This window comes from Bison bison, unplaced genomic scaffold, assembly GCF_000754665.1.
Source record: "Bison bison bison isolate TAMUID 2011002044 unplaced genomic scaffold, Bison_UMD1.0 scf7180017864452, whole genome shotgun sequence".
NCBI lineage: Eukaryota > Metazoa > Chordata > Mammalia > Artiodactyla > Bovidae > Bison > Bison bison.
Window position 1 is genome coordinate 8,748,963 of NW_011495014.1, and position 19,731 is coordinate 8,768,693.

Genomic DNA, 19,731 nt, shown 5'->3' on the forward strand with positions numbered 1-19,731 from the left:
CTGGGGGCGCAGATCTTCGACCCCTTCTCCTGGGCCTCGCCCGGCGAGCGGTAACTCTCGGCTTCCCTCGGAGTGGCGCCGAACCTCCCGCCCCCCGGGGACGCCCCTCAGTCTCCCGCGCGCGCGATGACTGGGGCTCCAGCGGGGGACGGGACTTTTCCCTCCCCGCCTCCGGCCCTGCGCGCCCGCCCCTCGCCTTGATCTTTGTGCGCTGTGGCACTTCACCTGGTTACTGATTTCTACTTTTACGCTGGTGTTTTGGGTAGGAAAGTGGCCAAAGTTCACTCAGCGTTCATTGATGTCCCTTTTAATCTTCCCTGTAGCTTCTGCAAAGGAGGGACAATGGGCAGATTTCGATGCAGAGAAAGAAGTGACTTCGTATTTAGTTTTGAAAAATGCTACCTTATATGTTTACCTACAGATCGATTTTCAGTGGTGCTTTCTCAGAAGTGGCTTTGGTACATACTTAAGTAACACAGCAGATGACATGTAGTCATACAAATTGCGCCTGGCTTTCTAGGGACCCTGGGTACGTTGTTAGTGGAACTATCTTATTTTTACTATAAGAATTTGATGCCTTCTGAACTCATTTTAAAAAATTATTGGGTCCATGAAAAGTGAGGGTTTCGCTGCTTTGGAAGCTTTTTTCCAGTTTGGGAGGGCGAAAGTTGGATGCAAAAGATGTCGTCAGCTGTTAGCATCTCCTATCTGGACTCCTGGTGCCCTTCCAGATTACAAAAGAATCAAGTGTGGGTACAGCCTCTGAACTTTCTCTGGAAGGTTGTTATCATGCCCTGCTTGCTGGCAGAGGGCAATTCAGGCCTGGTGCAGAGAATCTCTGATTCAACTTCGATAAGCCTTTCTTTCTTACAGTGTGTGTGGTCCATGTAATGTACCTACATCATTGTTCTGCATGTGTCCCTGTAGGTAAAATGACACTCTTCCGCATAGAGACCTGAAATTTTTTATCCCTCAAGGACCTCATTTTCACCCCCTCCCCAATAATCGCCAGAAAGCAGCAAGATGGTAGCAGTAAGGATACCCATTACTCATTTTTGTGTGGTAGCCTCTATATTTGTTTTCAGGGACTGGAGGGCGGTACCCATATTTTGGTGAACTACACTGTAAATATAAGTTGTTCGGAGAAATTTTGAGGTGTAATCAATGCACTACCTTTTAGATATCATATATGTTTAATGCATTTGTTTAAATTATGCAGCATTGGGTACCTAAAGGACAGCCTGTTCAACACTTAACTTTATGAATAATAAATACCATACACTCAGGTGAAGAAAAAAAGACTGTGTTTCTACAGGCACATTCACCTTAGTAATTTTTATGTACCATTAGTAAGTTAGAAACCAAGTACATAGTATTTAATATAGCTAATGCAATGCCATTTGGCTCTTTTTTGCCCCGTAAATAATTGAAGAGAGAGACAAACGGCAAGAGCCTGCTCTAGTAATTAGGGTCGGATCCCAGAAAGCTTTAGGGCCCATTTTCTGAAAGTGTGCTTCCTGCATAAAGCATTTAATATTGATTTGTGTTACAGTAAATGACAGTCTCAAAACATATCTTGCTGTTTATACTCTGAAATCTGAAATCCTATTACTCTGAATCTCTTTGTTTCCGGAGAAAGACAGACATACTCACTTGACCTATATAACATGGTATTAAAGTTTGATAATTAAATCTAAATTCCCTGTTGTAAAGAATCTTGATTATCTCAAGAAGAGGCATCTCCTAAAATGTAAAGGACTAGATGCAGATTTTAGATAAGCATAATTCAGTACACATAGCCTTTTTTCCCCTCCCTTTTCTAATCTATTTCTTGGTAACATGGTATTGTGAATCATTAAAAAAAATAGAGACCTGATTTGATCTGTAGTTAGTTTAAAAACAAGTGTTAACCTATTCTACCTGAAGAGTTAATAAACTGACGTAGTATCCGTGGTCTACAGTGATGATCCTTGCCTCTGTGTGTGTTTGTGTTCTAACCCTCTTGAAATATGGGATAGGTAGCATCACCGTTTAAAGTACAGTGATGTGTTTGCTAGACAGAGTTGTTTTGAAACTTCTGTTTGGAAGCTATATCAAAAACTGAAGAATGGTGTGGTTGTTTACCAAGTGATATTTGACTTAGCCTTGTGATCAAGAGATGGATGTGATTGTTTTGAATCGAGAAAGAATAAATGGATGGGATTTCTTTTCCTCAAAAGGAATAGATACCAATGAAAATGGCACTTGAAAATCAGTTTTGTTACCATACTTTAAAAAGTTATCATATGTCAAATAATTTTTCTTATGTTAATCATCCAATCAGTCTGTTTTGAAAAATTTATTTAGTAATGTTTCTCTATAGAAACGTATTAGTTACTTCTGCATTCTATTAACAATTAGTAACCAAAAAATTATGGAGCTGTGTTACAGCATGTGACCATATTTGTGTGCGTTATACTTTGACAGAAAAAGAATAGTAATACAGATGCAATAAACATAAAGTAAAATAGAGGATATTATGGAAGGGTTGGACATGGGGTGGAAATGAAGGACTCCAAAATTTTTATAATACCTTAGTGCAGAGTAACAGAGATTGCAAGTAACCTGATTTTACACGCTTGTTGAGTTTTTTGTATTTCTCTGTAAGGATGGTCTTATCACAGCAGGAGTCTCTTTATCACTTGACACATCCATTCTAAGTTATAGGTTGATGTAGCTTCATAAGTATAAGCACGTATTGTTTTGAAGGATTTTCTAAATTATTAAGAGATATTGTGTATTATTGAAAGTTAAATTTGGTATCTACTTTTCAGATACACAGGAAACATTCTGACAATTTGATATATTTTAATTAAAATTTTGTATGTAGACATTTTCACTTATCGTAAAGGAAACCCTTGAATTCTGTTTGTTTCAAAAATACCATGATGTATATTACTACCAATATATGTATACAAATATTTATGGGAATTGAAATACTTATTCTAGTTCTTTTGAAGAAAGGGAAGTACAAAACGTTCTTTAATGGTTAGTTGATATTTTGTACCATCTACAAGCAATTTGACTCATTTGTGATCTTTATTCATAGATTGTTTTGTGTAAGAGATGATCTACACTAGAAAAATGTTTTTTTCTAAAACAAATGTTTGTTTTAAAACTATTTTTGTGTAGGTGTATGCCAGAGAAGATACCTGAACCTAGCCTAAAAATCTGAAAAATATTGAGCAACATAATTTGGTATTCTATTAATGAAACTACTAGGAAAAAAGCTTTTTCTGAATTGAATTTTTGGGTACATTAATGCTTTGTTGAATTCTTTAATTTTTCCTTAGTTGTAACCACATGAATATTGTATCAGTCTGTTTCTTTAGGAATTAGGGGTCATGATTTGATACATGGAACTACTGAGTATATTAAGGTGGATTGGAGGTACAGTGGCATGATATTAAGACTTGGGGTGCTTTGTGTCCTGAGAAGTAACTGTGTTTGGGGAATGAATAAAGTTTGTTGAAATGCATCAACACATTAATACAATATTTTATATGAAGAATATACTTTCTTTTCATAAGTGGCTGAGATATTGTGGCTATCTGGAAGTAGTGTTGGAAGACTCAGGGTCATGGAAATGCTAAAATGAAGATGCATTATAATGTAATATTATAGGATCCTTCCCCTTGGATAGCCATTTCTTTTAAATTGCCATAATATCTATTATTTTTTATATGTTGGAAGCCAAATCTTACACTATTAGAATGGAACAGGGAAAAGATAAGTGAAGAAAAGGAGGAAAGCAATCAATTATTTAGTATCAGTATAACCAGATATACTTTACATATATGGTGATCTTGGCTTCAGATTTAAATTAAAATATGGCAATTCCCATGTAATACACTTTCATGACAAAAAGTTTTAAGCTTTTTGATATGTTGCTTAGTCTTTGTGTTTTGCTTAATAGTTTCTTGGAACTATTAATTACCCCAGCTTACTTAATGAAGACTGAAATTTTAAGTTCTAGGTCTTTACGCTAGACAGCAGGACCTTTTCCCCTTTCTTTTTACTAAAGAAGGATTTGCTAGAAATGAAAATTCCTTTTTTCCCCTATATCTTCTTAACCAATAAAAACTATGTGAGGAAGATCTAGAATGGAAGTTAAAATGATATGGACACCTAAATATCATTCATTTTTTTAAAAATGAGGGATTTCTTGTCTAGTTTGCTTTTTATTGGATTCTCAGTCCCCTAAAGTTTATTTTCCCCTAGCGTGGTCTCCTGATCCTACGTTGAATCTCTTTTCAAAGGCTATCAGCTGTCTGTATTTCTTATTTGATTTGCAGAACACTAGGTGCTAAGTAAATGCTTGTTACTATTATATTCTGAATAAGTACATGCAAAATTTTCTTAGATCAGAAAAAAATTATAGACCAAAATTTACAAATATAATAACCCAGCCTAATTTTCTAATGAAATCTCAATATAGTTTGATTTGAATTTTAATTTATCTTGTTCCTGTAATGAAAACTTTCATTTTATGAAGATCACTAAGATGAATTACATATCAATTGGTCCATGCTTAATTTATGAAATCAAAGTACCTTTTTTTTTTTTTTACAGTCTTTATTAAAGACTATGGCACCAGAAAAAAAGACCTCATTGTGTTATATCAAAGAGGGAAATGTTACATGTGATGAATTGGTTACTCAGCATGTATTTGCCTCTTACAACTGGCCCCTACCAACACAATTCAAACTTTTTCTGCTTAATTTTCAAGAAAATCCTTTTTTTTTTCCCAGTATATTTCAGATGTGGTAAAAACATTTATTCATTTAATGAATAATAACTAAAATATAAACTAGCCTCAAGTTGTTCAGAATTATAATTATCTGTGTTACTAAGTGTATTACCCTAAATATGACATTTAGCTACCTAGTTTTTTATTACATTCATTGGGATATTATAGGAATAAACAGGAACATACTCACTTGTTCTTAAGTGGAGGTGTTTTATTCAATGTAACATTACTTAAAGAAAATGTAGTAATGATATGTCAGTGATTTAAATTCAGTGCCATAATATTTGGTACACAATTATGCTGCATATTCAAAATTGAGCATTGGGCTTGGGGATTTTATGTGGAATGAATGTAAATGTCCTGATTTCTCTGCTGTATCGTTTTAACAAGTAAGTGGTAAAACCTTGTGCCTTGGGAGAAGCAGCAGTTGGATGATACAAACATTTACCACCCAGAGTTTGGTCCGATGATACACAGCAAAATGCCTTCTTATAGAGTGTATGTGTCAAACACACATGCAGATTTGAGCACACACACACAGATTTGAGAACAGAAACTAAGTCATTTCTTAATCAGGTAGATATGTGGGGGAAGGTGTAAAGAGAGAGAATGCTGACAGCCAAGCTAGCAAGCTAAACATGTATCTTACATAATTGAATTCCTTATTTTTGCTTAATGCACCTAGTCTCCTTAACATAATTATATGAATATTTAACATTTTCAAACAAGCATTGGAAAAAAAGTGTATCAAAGATGGTGAGAAAGAAAAGGGGGACAAAAATCAACATCTAGACCTCTAAGAGGAGAAACTGTTCAGTCTAAAACTGAACATTCTTGTTCTCCGTATATTGTCTTCTAGCTAATTCTTAAATGCATGCATTTGCCATTTTAGAGGAGGGAGAACAGTCTTCTGGATGATGTATGTGAAAAGCTAGATTCTAAAAGAGAGATTAGATGCTAATATGAACAATTAACTTGCCTGTAAATCTGGTACTGTGGCTTTCCAGGTGGCTCAGATGGTAAAGAATCTGCCTACAATGTGGGAGACTCGGGTCCAATCCCTGGATTGGGAAGATCCTCTGGAGAAGGGAATGACTACCCACTTCTGTATGCTTGCCTGGAGAATGCCATGGGTAGAGGAACCTGGTGGACTATAGTCCATGGGGTTGCAAAGAGTCGGACATGACTGATCGACTAACATTTTCACTGTAAACACACAAAATCAACGTCTTGTGGATGATTGCCTGCAATGGCTCTATTCTGGAATTAGGCTAAATTTGAAGCTGGTGTTTGTGGGAAATTGCTTAGGCTCTTGAAGGGTTATAATACTAACGAAGAGATTGTATTTCCTTAATCACCCTAGAGCACCATTGTCTGCTTTGGGTACTGGGAAAGGTAAGGGAGTATCATATCTGGTCCCTGCTGTCCAGCTGCCAGCAAAGACAGAATAGACACGTTTAAGACATAAGCAAAGAATATTTTCAAAATAGTTCACCTGGGAAGACAGCATAGCAACCAAGGGTCTGAGTGACAGGAAGGCTCTCTGATCCACATGTGGGATTAAAAACTGTCATGTGTATTGTGAGAAAAGGTAAAGTGGTTAAAAAAGCTACAACAAACCTGGGAATTTTATAGCGAAATGGGCTTTAGATTAATGAATGAAAATTTCTTAAATTGATAATCACCATTTTTTTTTCTATTTTCTGCTCTGTAATCCTCTTATGACTACTTAGAGTTTTAAAGAATATCACTTTTTCATACTTTATCTTAACTCCTTCTCCTCAAAGTTTCATATTCAATTACCTTATTTTACATTATTATGTTTCCAGTTTTATGCTTACGAATATACTATTAAGCCCACCTATTAGGGTTGAGACAGGCTGGAAATGTAATCCTTAAATGATGACATAATTGTGATATGGAAATTTTACTTTTATTCTTTTACTTTTATCATTTGAAGTGATGTTTATTTCTTCTAATTTGTTAGTGTTGTTTGGAGTTGTTAGGCGTCATTGTGTGCCTGCAATCTACATGGTGATAATGTGTTTAGTGTGAGTTGACATTTCTTCAGAAAATAACAGATTTTTAAATTATTCCTGATCTTTTAAGATTATAGTTTTTTAATTCTCTTTATTTCATCATTTTCTAGCTTTAATTTTTTAAATGAGCTTTGCAGTGGGTCTGAGTCCTTCAGGAGTCATATTATCCTCTGGCCTCAGTATGGGACACTGAGCCCACCCTTCGGACTACCCTTTGACCAACACGTGCTATTGGGCTACTGGGTCGAGGAAAAAAAAAAAGATGATTTCAGGAAGAGTTTTTGTGCAACAAAACAAGATTATTTCATAGATATCATGAATAATTTTTACCAATCTTGAAGAAAAAATACATCATCTTCCCAGCTCTCCCAAGTGGGTAGATCCACTTTATATGATACTGATTTTGTTTTTTATAAGTTGAAAATTACTAATTGGAATGGACATAGTTCGATGGATACATCATAGAATTCTATGCTTTTTCTGAACTTGAGTTTTTTGGGAGGGAAATCAAAATTGCCAAAAAAGAATTTTAGATCATAAACCTACATTTCTATTGTACTTAAGCTCCTTAAATGACAATATACTATTCCCCCCATTTAACACTTTTTAAACATGGTAATTTTGAGAGTTGTAATTAAGAGAATATTTGTGCTGAAAAACCTCTAAAGCCTTCTTCGTATGTGGAATAACAGTGAAATATTTTCACAGTTTGAAATAAAGTCTCATAAAATATTTGGTTACAAGGAGAAGTACATCATATCAGAAATTTGTAATACCACCAACTTTACCTTTGTCTTCTCAGCAGTAATTTACATTCAGTACCAAACAGGCTTTTGACAAACGCAGACATTTATAGAAAGGAAAATTTGCCAGTATTTATTTTCAGGTCTTTAACTGAAATACTCCCAAAGTCCCCTCTGCCACCTACAGAGCACAACTTTGATTAATTTCATTGTTTAAAAAATGGAAGCCTTAAGAAAAAAAGTTCCTTGTCTCAATCAGTTCTTGGGCTTTATTCTACATGATTATTTGCATACTTTTATTAACAACAACAGCAACACACAAAAAGAACTGGCTAGAAGAGAAACTTCTCTAACAGAAATTCTATTGCTAGGCAAATGGTATTTTTTAGAATGCTATGTGATTTTTCTGTGATTGGGTATAGCTTATCTTAAAAATGAATTGTTTTTCCAATAAGTTTTGTTCCAAAAAGTTCACATATCACTTAGTACTTGAAATTCATCTAGTATATTTCATATATAAATTGTTATCTTTCATTAAAGGATTCCCAGCCAACCCATATGGGCCTGTGAAAGTAGCCCACTTTATAGTTCACATATAGTTGTTATTATTGGTCCTACCACATGTGCTTCCCAGGTGGTGCTAGTGGTCAAGAACCCACCTGCCAAGCTTCCCTGGGAAGGACATGGCAACTCACTCCAGTGTTCTTTCCTGGAGAATCCCATGGACAGATAGCCTGGCAGAATGCAACCCATAGGGTTGCACAGAGTCTGACGCCAACTGAAGCAACTTTAGCATGCATGCACTCATGCATAGAACCAAATCATCATAAGGAACAATGTTTCCTGGAGGAGGAGGGTAAGTATTCAGGGTTGGAACTCCGAGTACCCCCGCCCTTTGCCCCCTTTTGCGGGTAGTGAGAAGTTTTTCTTAATTCACCTGAGGGGCAGTGGGAAGACTGGAGCTCCCCGTAGTCCCTCAACAGGGCTTTTGAGCTTACTGGACTGGGGACTGGTTTTAAGAAGAGGAGGGAGGTATGGCTTGTAAAGTCACAAGGGGCAGGGATTTGTGGAAGTGGGACTTGTGGGCGCTAGAGCTTCTCGCTGGGTTAAGCCTTGGGGGCCCTGCTCACTCCTCACTCCTGAGACTAGCTCCCCACATACTTGTTTTCTTTTCCTGTGCTGGCCTCACAGATAATCTCTTGTTCTCCTTCCTCCTAGCCCACCCTCAATTTTATAAAGTAGTTCAAGGCTAGATTCTAAGAAGTAGGGTTTTGCATCCCTAGCTCATCACAGGCTAGATTACTATAGCCTTGCCAACTTCTCTCCTCTTCTGTAGCACTGAATCAGGCAAACAGCTCTTGAGGCTGGTAACAAGAAAGAAACCAAAAGACAAAGAAATCATCGTCCAGTGCCATCACTTCTATTTCCAGCAAGTCCTGGTCCGACAGTGCTTCATAACTCTTCAGTTCAGTTCAGTCGCTCAGTCGTGTCGGACTCTTTGCAACCCCATAGACTGTAGCACACCAGGCCTCCCTGTCCATCACCAAATCCCAGAGCTTACTCAAACTCATGTCCATTGAGTCAGTGATGCCATCCAACCATCTCATCCTCTGTCATCCTCTTCTCCTTCTACCTTCAGTCTTTCCCAGCATCAGGGTCTTTTCAAATGAGTCAGTTTTTCACATCAGGTGGCCAAAGTATTGGAGTTTCAGCTTCAGCATCAGTCCTTCCAATGAATATTCAGGACTGATCTCCCTTAGAATGGACTGGTTGCATCTTCTTGCAGTCCAAGCGACTCTCAAGAGTCTTCTCCAACACCACAGTTCAAAAGCCTCAATTCTTTGGCGCTCAGCTTTCTTTATAGTCCAACTCTCACATTCATACATGAATACTGGAAAAACCGTAGCTTTGACTAAGATGGACCAAACCTTGAGCATCTGATGATGGCACAGTCCCATTAACCTCAGATTTTTACTGAGACTCAACCTATGGAGCACTGGTTAAGAATCCTACCCTGAAAAGAGGACAAAAATGGAACCAGTCTGTGCTTAAGAAGACAACTCAGACCATGGATCCTTTGGTATTTGTTTGTGGATTGTGGTTTGACTCTGAGGTGAAGAGCTCGACATGGTCCAAGAGCCTGCAAAGGAGGGATGAAGTCCATGGGTTTGGGCGATCTCCCAAGTGCGCTTCTTCTCTCTCATCTCCTTATCCCACCCTCCCTCCTTCCTTTTTCCTCCATTTCTACTTTTACCTTTTCTTCCTGCACAGTGACAGTAGTCCCACTGTGCACTGAATTCTGAGCAGCCAGGGGTTTGTGTGCTCCTGGTGGATCTGCCAGGGTGATGGCTGCTTCCAAGCTACTCCCACTGCATCTGCCCAAATAAGGGACCAAGTGGGTCTGACTTAATTTGGGTAAAAAAAAGAAATCTTTGCTTTATAGATTATGATTAAGAATTTGCTAACTTCAGTTCCCTCTTTGAATCAGATTTTTATTTCTGATTCCTTATCCAATTTTATAGGGAAAATTTAAATAAAATTGTATTTGGCGGTGACTTGATGGTAAAGAATTCTGCCAAGCAGGGTTCAATCCCTGGGTTGGGAAAATCCCCTGGAGAAGGGAATGGCAACTCACTCAAGTATTCTTGCCTGGGAAAGCTCATGAGCAGAGGAGCCTGGTGAGCTACAGTTCATGGGGTCGCAAAGAGTCAAACTCGACTTACTGGCTAAATAACAACAAGTGTTATAGAAGCACAGACATGATGTAAGACTTTGAGCAAAAGAGAACATAATTAGCAGAATAAAAAGTGTTTTGATGCCAAATGTGTACTCCAAAGAAGATTGGAACTTAAATATGACATAGTGAAATGGTAAGCTGCATACTTTTTTTGTTCACTCATAAATTTAAAAATCATATATGACCATTTTTTCAGTTTCTTGAATATTTCACTAAATTATTATTTATCTAAAAATAATCACAAAAGTTTTTTTTTTTTTGATTGGCATAAATCTGTGTTTCTTACTTGGTAATAGTTTCTCAGATTTTAATTTTAATAGCAGAAATCTTAAATGTTGACTTCAACTGCTTATTTTTTAAAAGAATAGATTATATCTTAGCATACAAATAGGATTTCAAATAACAGAGAGTGATATCTGGTGCTCTTTTCTACCCCTCTGTTTCTGTCACCAAATTCAAATTCATGTCCCAGCAATTCGGGATATTCTTCAGTGAATATCCTTTGAGCCTTCAAAATTTGATTTGACTGTGTGTTCTGAAGATAGCTCGTTCAGATAAGCACATGGTGATCATCATCCGTGTGTCTGGGCCCTAATGAACATCTGCTTTCTAGGGCGCCACAGGAGTACCTTTCTTTGTTTCCTCTTCCTTTGCCTTTTTGATTTGAATCTAGTTAAACCCTGCAAATGGGGTTGTTTTTCAATATGCAAATACTCCTATTTCCCTTTTTGGAAAAGAAAAAAAAAAGCGCCAGATATTTTAAACATGAACGCATTGGGAATTTAAAAAGAGTCTGCAGGAAGCAAGCACACAACTCTAGTTCTTCTCTTGACCACTCAGACATGGACAAAAATCATCTAGCGAAGATCATAGAGTTGGAGCTGCCTGGTGGGCAATTTAATTAAATTCAACAAACACTGAGCAGGCATTGTATTAGGCCCTGGAAGGTGCAAATATGTAAATAAGGCATGATTCCTGCCGTCATGGAGCACAATGAGATCATTTTATTTACTTTCCTGTTTATTTAAAATTTTTATTTGAGGTAGAACACACACACACACACACACGTAAACAATATAGCACACACATTTTGAATATAATATGCTCATGTAACAGCTACCCAGGTCATTGTCTGACACTTCCAGCACCCACAAGGCACCTTCATGCCCTTCTCAGTGTATCCTCCCCAGAGGTTTCTGCTAGCCTTATTTCTATCCTTGTAGATCGGTTTTGCCTATTCTTGTATGTCATAAATGAATTCCTGGTGGCTCAGATGGTAAAGAATCCACCTGCAATGTGGGAGACCTGGGTTTGATCCCTGGTTTGGGATGATCCCCTGGAGGGAGACATGGCAACCCACTCCAGTATTCCTGCCTGGAGAAAGCCCATGGACAGAGCAGCCTGGTGGGCTACAGTTTGTGGGGCCGCAAAGAGTCGGACACGACTGAGCGACTAAGCGCATTCTTGTATGTCATACAAATGAAATCCTATAGGCTACAAAGGGATGTATCCTTTTGTGTCTGGTCTCTTTAGCTCATCATTGCTTTGATTTCATTCATCCATGTTGTTAAGTATAACCGTCGGTTCTTTTTTTTAATGCTGTGTAGTATTGTATCTGGAGAAGAAAATGGCAGCCCACTCCAGTGTTCTTGCCTGGAGAATCCCATGGACAGAGAAGCCTGGTAGGCTGCAGTCCATGGGGTCGCACAGAGTTGGACACGACTGAAGCGACTTGGCAGTATTGTATCACAGAATATATCACAATTTTTATCTGTTCTACTATTAATGGGCATTTAGATTATTTCACTGTGGAGCTATTATGAATAAAATTGCTGTAATTATTCTTGTTCATACCATTTGGTCAACATACCCATTTACTCATAAGAGAGGAACTGGTGGGTCATAGAATGTATGTGTGTTCACCTAAAATGGTCGATGCTACCATTTTCTGTTCCTGTTGGCAAAGTGTGAGAAAGCTATTCTACATGTCAGTAACACTTGGTATTGTCTGTCTTTTTAATTTTAGCCCTTCTGGTGGGTGGTATCTCAGTATGGTTTTAATTTGCATTTCCGTGATGATTAATGATGTTGAGCACTTTTTCATGTCTTTATCGGTCAGTTGGATATCCTCTTTTGTGAAGTGGCTTTCAAGTATTTTGCTCACTTCTTAAACATAACAGCTTTATTAAATATAATTCACATAACTTAAAACTCAACCTTTTTCCTCACTTTTTTATATTGGGTTGTCCTTTTTATTAGTTTTAGGATTTTTAATAAAGTCTGGATACAAATCATTCGTCAGATATATATCTGACGAATGATTTGTGTGTATATATATAAAAACACACATATGTGTGTGTTTTTAAAGTATCTGCTCCCGATTTTCAGTTTTCTCTTTCATTATCTGATTACTATCTTTTAATAAATAGAAGTTTTTAATTTTAAGTTCCATTTATGATTTATGATCATTGCTTTTTTGTTTAAGAAATCTTTGCTTACTTTAAGGTCATGAAGATATATTCCTATATTTTCTTCCAGGAGCTGTATTTTATCTTTCACATTAGGTCTGCAATCTATTTCTAATTAATGTTTGTGTGTGTGGATGAGGTCGAGATTCATTTTCCCCCGGTATGTGTGTGTTAGTTGCTCGGTCGTGTCCGACTCTTTGTGATCCCATGACTGTAGCCCGCCAGGCTTCTCTGTCCATGGAATTCTCCAGACAAGAATACTGGAGTGGGTAGTTATTTCTTTCAGCAGGGGATCTTCCCAACCCAGGGATCAAACTCAGGTCTCCTGCATGCAGGCAGATTCTTTACAGTCTGGGCCACCAGGGAAGCCCCCCGCATATGAATATCTTATTGATCCAGCAGATTTATTGAAAAGACATTTTCATTTTCTCCTTTGAATTTTAGTGCCATTTTTGTTGTAAATCAGAGGGCCACATTTATGTGTTTCTTTTTCTGGACTCTTTGTTCGGCTTCATATGTATTCCTCTGTCAGTACTACATGGTCTTAATTGCCAAAGCAATATATTATTGGTATGTTCCTCAAGGTGGATTTAAGTATTCTAGATCTTCTACCTTTTAAAATAAATTTTAGAAGTTATTTTTCTTAAAAAAAGAAATCTGATAGAATATTTATTGGACTGACTTTAAGACTACACATCTGTATTGGAAGAACTGATAGTTTCCAAACTTTAAGGATATCTCTTCTCATTTATTTATGAACTTACCACTTTTAAGTAATTGATAATAAAACAATGGAAACTTACTGTTTTAGATGCTTATTTCTTAAATATAGTCAATGATTCCTTCAAAATCTGTAGTAGGAAAGTTGGCATAGATCCTAAGAAAATAATTCTTTTCAAGGGGGAAAGAGAATATTCACTATCAGATAAAAATTAATTTTGAAAAGTAGTTTATAAATGAAACTTTTCCCTTAAAAACATATGGGACGTTCTTTTTGATTTCTCTTGAATGCATCCCAAAGTACTACTGTTTCTCCTTTATAGTCCTTTTTTTTTTTTTTTCCTTTATAGTCTTTAGTTTCCTTTCTAGGCTTCGTTTATTTGATGACATGTCATCCAGTCACCTTGTCTTATATAAGCATGAGTATCATTTGAAAATTAGTTGTGTTTGGAGAATTTTTTGACATCCCCTGTGATTTTATTTTTTTAATATTACCTGGATATTGTGAAAACAAAGGCTGGAAATAGCTCTGCTTAGATACTAACTTCTGAGCAATAGGATATGCTGCTCTATGGGCCTCTGCTCCTTCGAACTCTTTCTTAGATGTTCTGAAAATCTCATATGTATTTTTTTCATGCTTTATATTTAAGGTTTTTAAGCTTTGATTACTGCCATCTTCAGCCAGCCAAAAACAACTACATAGAACTTTCAGAGCTTATTAGTTCTGGCTAGGTTAGCTTGGGTTGAGTAGGAGGTTGAATAGACGACTTCTGAAGTCCCTTTCAACTCTAAATTTTATGATTCTGGGAATTTATAACATCCAAGAATCACACAGTCTTAGAACTGGAAGGAACTTTAAGATAATCTGGTCCAAGCCACTCACTTTACCAATGAGGAGATCTACCCAAAGTGAAGAGACAGGAGTAGAGTTCCAGAGCTGGGAGAAATGGGGTAGAGGGATGGGGGGGTGGAGTGGCAGGAGGGCCAGACCTCACATGACTGGTTCGTGCTGTGACCTAAAGGAGGGAAGGAAAGAAGAAGGCAGGCCACACACAGCCTTAGCAATTAATTATTCCAGGAAACCTATCAGAGGTTGGACTGGGCTGTACTGGGGCCGGAGTCACCAGCTGGTTTTGGGTTGGAAACTAGTAGCGGTCACCCTGTCAGAGGTCACCCCAGCAGGTGGGGCTGGCCAGGCTTATGCACTGCCTTCCCCGGGCACGGCCGCTTCTGCTGGTTTGCCAGAACGGTGTCCAAATCTGATTCTGCTTTGTCGTCCTGTTTCTAACCATAAAGATGCTCTGGGTACCGCTCCCATAACTGGGCCCTGCTTATCCTCCATGGCTTCTGGCCTCTTCACAGCCTTGTTCTCCTTCTGGATTCTTCCTTTACCACATTCCTGAGAGTCTTTGTTTTTACAGTCATGGGTCTGGGGCCAAAACCCTCTCCCTTTTTTAGCACGCCTGAAGCTTTCCCACACTAGCAGGATACACTCCAGACTACTTGATTCTTACTAAACTTTCTCTGTCCTGCCATCACTACCTGCTGTACCTGCTGTAACCTGTTTGGTCACCAAACAGCAACACAACCCAGGGAGGCTCTGATTAAGCACCCCCTGTATTTGTTAAAGCCAAACCCCCTCATTCACCACTCTGATGGGACCACTTTCTTCTCAATGCTGAGCACTCCACTTTGGGCTTTAGTATTTCTTTTATTTTTTTTTTTATTTCATGAGCTGTTTGAACATAGTTGACAGCCTTCTGCATTTATACGAGGTCAGGTTTCAGGAGCTCCGTTTTAGTCAATTATGTGGAAAACCTCGGAGAAAGAAAACACGCAGTAGGAGGCATCCACCAGCCCGTGTGCTCCTTGGACACAGCATTGCCCTCATGCTGTTTGGATCATATATTCATTTAAATACATTAGCTGAAAAGATCATGCCTGGCTATACACCTCACTTTAGGGAGGTCAAATACCAGAGAAATTGGGATATATTAAGGAAAAAAGAGAATGATTTTCCCACAATTTATAAAATGTTCGTCAGTGAAAATGCCTCCTAAGTTCATTTACATATTTCTAAGTCTTTGACAGAAAGTGTAATTTAAAGTTGAGCCATCAGGAGAAAGGGTGTGTACTAAAAAGAGTAATTAGATGTTAAGAAAAACAGTTTGTGAAGTATTTTCTTAGGTCAGTTGGAAAGGACGAGTTTATTCTGTCATATTAGATTTACAGCTGACTTCTGAGGAATGCACGACTGAGCAAAGGTACAACTGTAGTAGCTTTTGGTGTTTGTTTTGTTTTGTTCTCACTGTGTCAGTGCTGATTGGTTTAAAGCTTTTGGTTTTCTTCCTCCAAGTGTGTGTAATCATGACGGGTGAACTCTGGAAGCCATGGCATGCACAGAAGGAAATGACCGAAAGGCCTGTGGGTAATTTAAAATCATCGTGTTAGGGCCTCTACATTGTCTGCAAGGAAAACAAGTTGTGTGTGGACCATTATTTGTTGATAAGCGTCACAGTCAAGGAAGTTTCCAGGAGGTGGGGGTGTTTAAAGATTGAGGAGAGATGTGCCTTTTAAAAACATCTCAGGGTGCTGTTTACAGGGCAGTTGACTTCTTGGGCTAGAAAGTTCTCACAGGTGGGTTGAGTGAATCAAGTTAAACAATACGTAGCCAAAAAAAAAAAAAACGAAAATGTTGTCCCAATGTATTTGGCTGATAATAAAAATGTGTGTGTGGGCTTCCCTGGTGGCTCAGTGGTAAAGAACCCGCCTGCCAATGTAGGAGATGCAGGTTCAATCCCTGATTCAGGAAAATCCCCTGGGAGGAACGGCAACCCACTCCAAGTATTCTTGCCTGGGAAGTCCCATGGACAGAGGAGCCTGGCGGGCTACAAGTCTATGGGCTGCCAAAGAGTGGAACATGACTTAAGGACTAAACAACAAATGGGTATGTGTAAATTGCTGAGTCGCTTCCAAAACAAAGTGGTAACTTTGGATTTTACTTTCCTTTACTTATTTAATCATTGCAAGAGAGATAGGCCTGCTTGACATTTTAGAAATCTTGTGCATTATTTAAGTTAAAAACATATGTATTCCATCAGAGTAACTTAGAGGAGAGTCAGGGTTCCTATAAGCACAGGAATAATTATTATCCTTAGAAAGATGGAATTTCTTTTCTGATCCAAGTTTACTTCCTAAACTAAATGTTTCTGATTTTAGTACCTTTCATCTAACTTTTCCAAAATGTAGCTTTAGAGCAAAGATTACTCACATTTTAAAGAATGTACAGGCATATTAAGGCAGATATATCCAGTCCTGCATTGGGTATATGCTCATTGCTGGGCAGCTGATAAAATCTCATGTTTGGGATGTTTAAAATACGGGAACATAAGAGTTTACTAATCTTATCTTTCCTCATTCCTTATTACATGTTAACTTTCACTGAGTGGAATTTAGTGAAAATTATATAAGGTGAGAATAATATATAGTAAATTAACAGTATAATATAATACAGTTTACATGTTAGGGGAAAATATGGAAAAAGTCAGAGTTTATCAGGAAAGAAAAAGCATAGTCTGAAATTATTTAAACTGCATTTAGTAACAGTTTAATGTAGCATTTTGCTAACAGTAATTTGTATGTGCTCACCTTTATACGAATGTGTTAATACATTAAGAATCAGGAAATATATCTTGTTCTTTTTTGTGTCTACTGCAATGTTTTGCACATAGTAAGTAGTTAAATAAATGCATATTAAATTGAATACATGTCTTTTGTTTTCTAATATGATAAAGAGAAGTATGAAACACAGCCAGAATTCTTTAGGGATGAAATGCTCTTGTTTCAAATACACGATTAGGATAAAAGGGGGCTTTTAGTCTAAATCACCCACATAATTTTCCCAGTCTGTTGCTTTACCACTAGACTCCTTGTTCATGCCTAGAAGGCCATCACTACTATTAAGCTAGTTTGTCACTGTCATATAAGCAGTTCATGAAGTACAGAAACAAAATATTCAAGTTAAATATAACAAATATATGTAGAAATGAGAGGCCCATTAAAATGAAAATTTTACTTGTAACTTTTGAATAACATATGGATGGGGCATTATTACTGAAAAGCAATTAAATATTTTAAAAGGGCTACCTTTCTAAGAACTGTATGTCCTACCTAGGATTAGCTGGAGGTCTCTAAGGGCTAGGACTGTGTCTGGACAGATTTGTGATTATAGTTGTCAGGGTTTTGACAGGAAACATATGGCATACTTAAAGTTGGTATTTAAGGGATGTTTAATAAACAAGGTTATTTACCAATGTGTTGCCAGGACTTAGGGAAACCAAAAAGGGATAATGACATGTTCCGAGGCCAGCAAAAGATGGGTATTTTTACTCCACAGGGTCTGAAGGGCTAGAGGAGGGAGCAGTTCCCAGAAGGGTATCCTGCAAAGAGGACTTCCTGAGAGGAGCAGTGACCTTTGGCTGAGGACCAAGGCCCACCCACGTTAGGCAGACATGTCTCACTTTCCTCCCACTTTCAGATCTCCCGTGAGTCTCTCCAGTTGGAATCCACAAGACGCCAGAGGCAGGAGAATCCCTCCGATGCAAGGCATTATGGATCCACCTCTAGGGTGCAGAGTAGGATGGAGAAGGTGGCAAGGCAGCCTGAAGAATGGGGAGCAGTAAATATTTGTCAAATAAATACATGGCTGCTTACTACTTTTCTTAATGAATAGTTTTCTTTTTTCTTTCAGTTAGCAGCGCTACTTATTGCCTTCTTAAAAAATCTTTGTTTTTCCTTGAATAAGATAAGCCATATTTAGTAGAGTGCTTACTATGTACAGGGCTTCCCTGGTGGCTCAGATGGTAAAGCGTCTGCCTGTGATGTAGGAGACCCGGGTTTGATTCCTGGGTCGGGAAGATCCCCTGGAGAAGGAAATGGCAATCCACTCCAGCACGCTTGCCTGGAAAATCCCATGGACGGAGGAGCCTGATAGGCTACAGTCCATGGGGTCGAAAAGAGTCGGACACGACTGAGCGACTTCACTCACTCACTCTACTATGTACAAAACGTTTTGCCAGGCCTGTTGCTATCAATAGCGGATAACTTTCTAAGAAAATTCACTACTGGTGGAGTTGGACCTCGCTTTACACAATAATTAAATACTTTGAAACGACATTATAAAGTAATCAAAAGCATCTCATTTCAAGATAAATTTGGGACGCTCGGTCCTTAAAGCAGTCCTTCGGTGCCCCTCGGTCCAGTAGGACGTCCCACAACTACAGGAATCTTCTATATTGGCACTCTCTGAAGCAGTGGCCACTGGCCCCATGGAGGCTACTGAGCACCTGAAATTTGGCTTCTGTGACTTGAGACACTGAATTGAAAATTTTAGCCACAGGTGGCTAGTGACTGTCATATTGGGCAAGAAGCTCTAGTAAACTGTTAAAGAAATATAGGTTACCTGATTTAATTTTTGTGTGAAATCTGTTTTAAAGTAAGAAGTTGAATCTTGCATCTGTAGGGTTTTTTTTTAAGATTGCCAGCCTCCACATATAGGAACACTGCAAATACTGGTGACCAGAATATAAAGGGAGATGAAGTTAAATGCACCCAAGATGGAGTGGGTCCTATAGTTTTTGGCTACTAAATGCAAAGCAAAAGATACAAGAACGCTCTTATGTTATATAGTATATGTTTTCCAAAGGTAGGTTATCTTTATTTAGACCGAGTTATATTTAAAAATAGATCATTGTGCCTGGCTTTCTCATCATTAAAAACTCTACTTCAATTAAAAAAACAATACATGTATTTTTATGATGTAGATATTCTGTTCAGTTCAGTCGCTCAGTCGCGTCTGGCTCTTTGCAACCCTATGGACCGCAGCACACCAGGCCTCCCTGTCCATCACCAACTCCTGGAGTTTACTCAAATTCATGTCCATCGAGTCGGTGATGCCATCCAACCATCTCATCCTCTGTCGTTCCCTTTTCCTCCCACCTTCAATCTTTCCCAGCATTAGGGTCTTTTCAAATGAGTCAGTTCTTTGCCTCAGTTGGCCAAAGTATTGGAGTTTCAGCTTCAAAATCAGTCCTACCAATGAATATTCAGGACTAATTTCCTTTAGGATGAACTGGTTGGGTCTCCTTGCAGTCCAAGGAACTCTCAAGAGTCTTCTCCAACACCACAGTTCAAAAGCATCAATTCTTCGGATCTCAGTTTTCTTTATAGTCCAGCT

General features: G+C 38.1%; 1 protein-coding gene across 5 annotated transcripts in view; it reads left to right on the forward strand.

Annotated features, from left to right (window-relative positions):
• RBMS1 (RNA binding motif, single stranded interacting protein 1) overlaps positions 1-19,731 on the forward strand; it is a 219,006-nt gene that overhangs the window by 389 nt on the left and 198,886 nt on the right. The window lies entirely within an intron of this gene.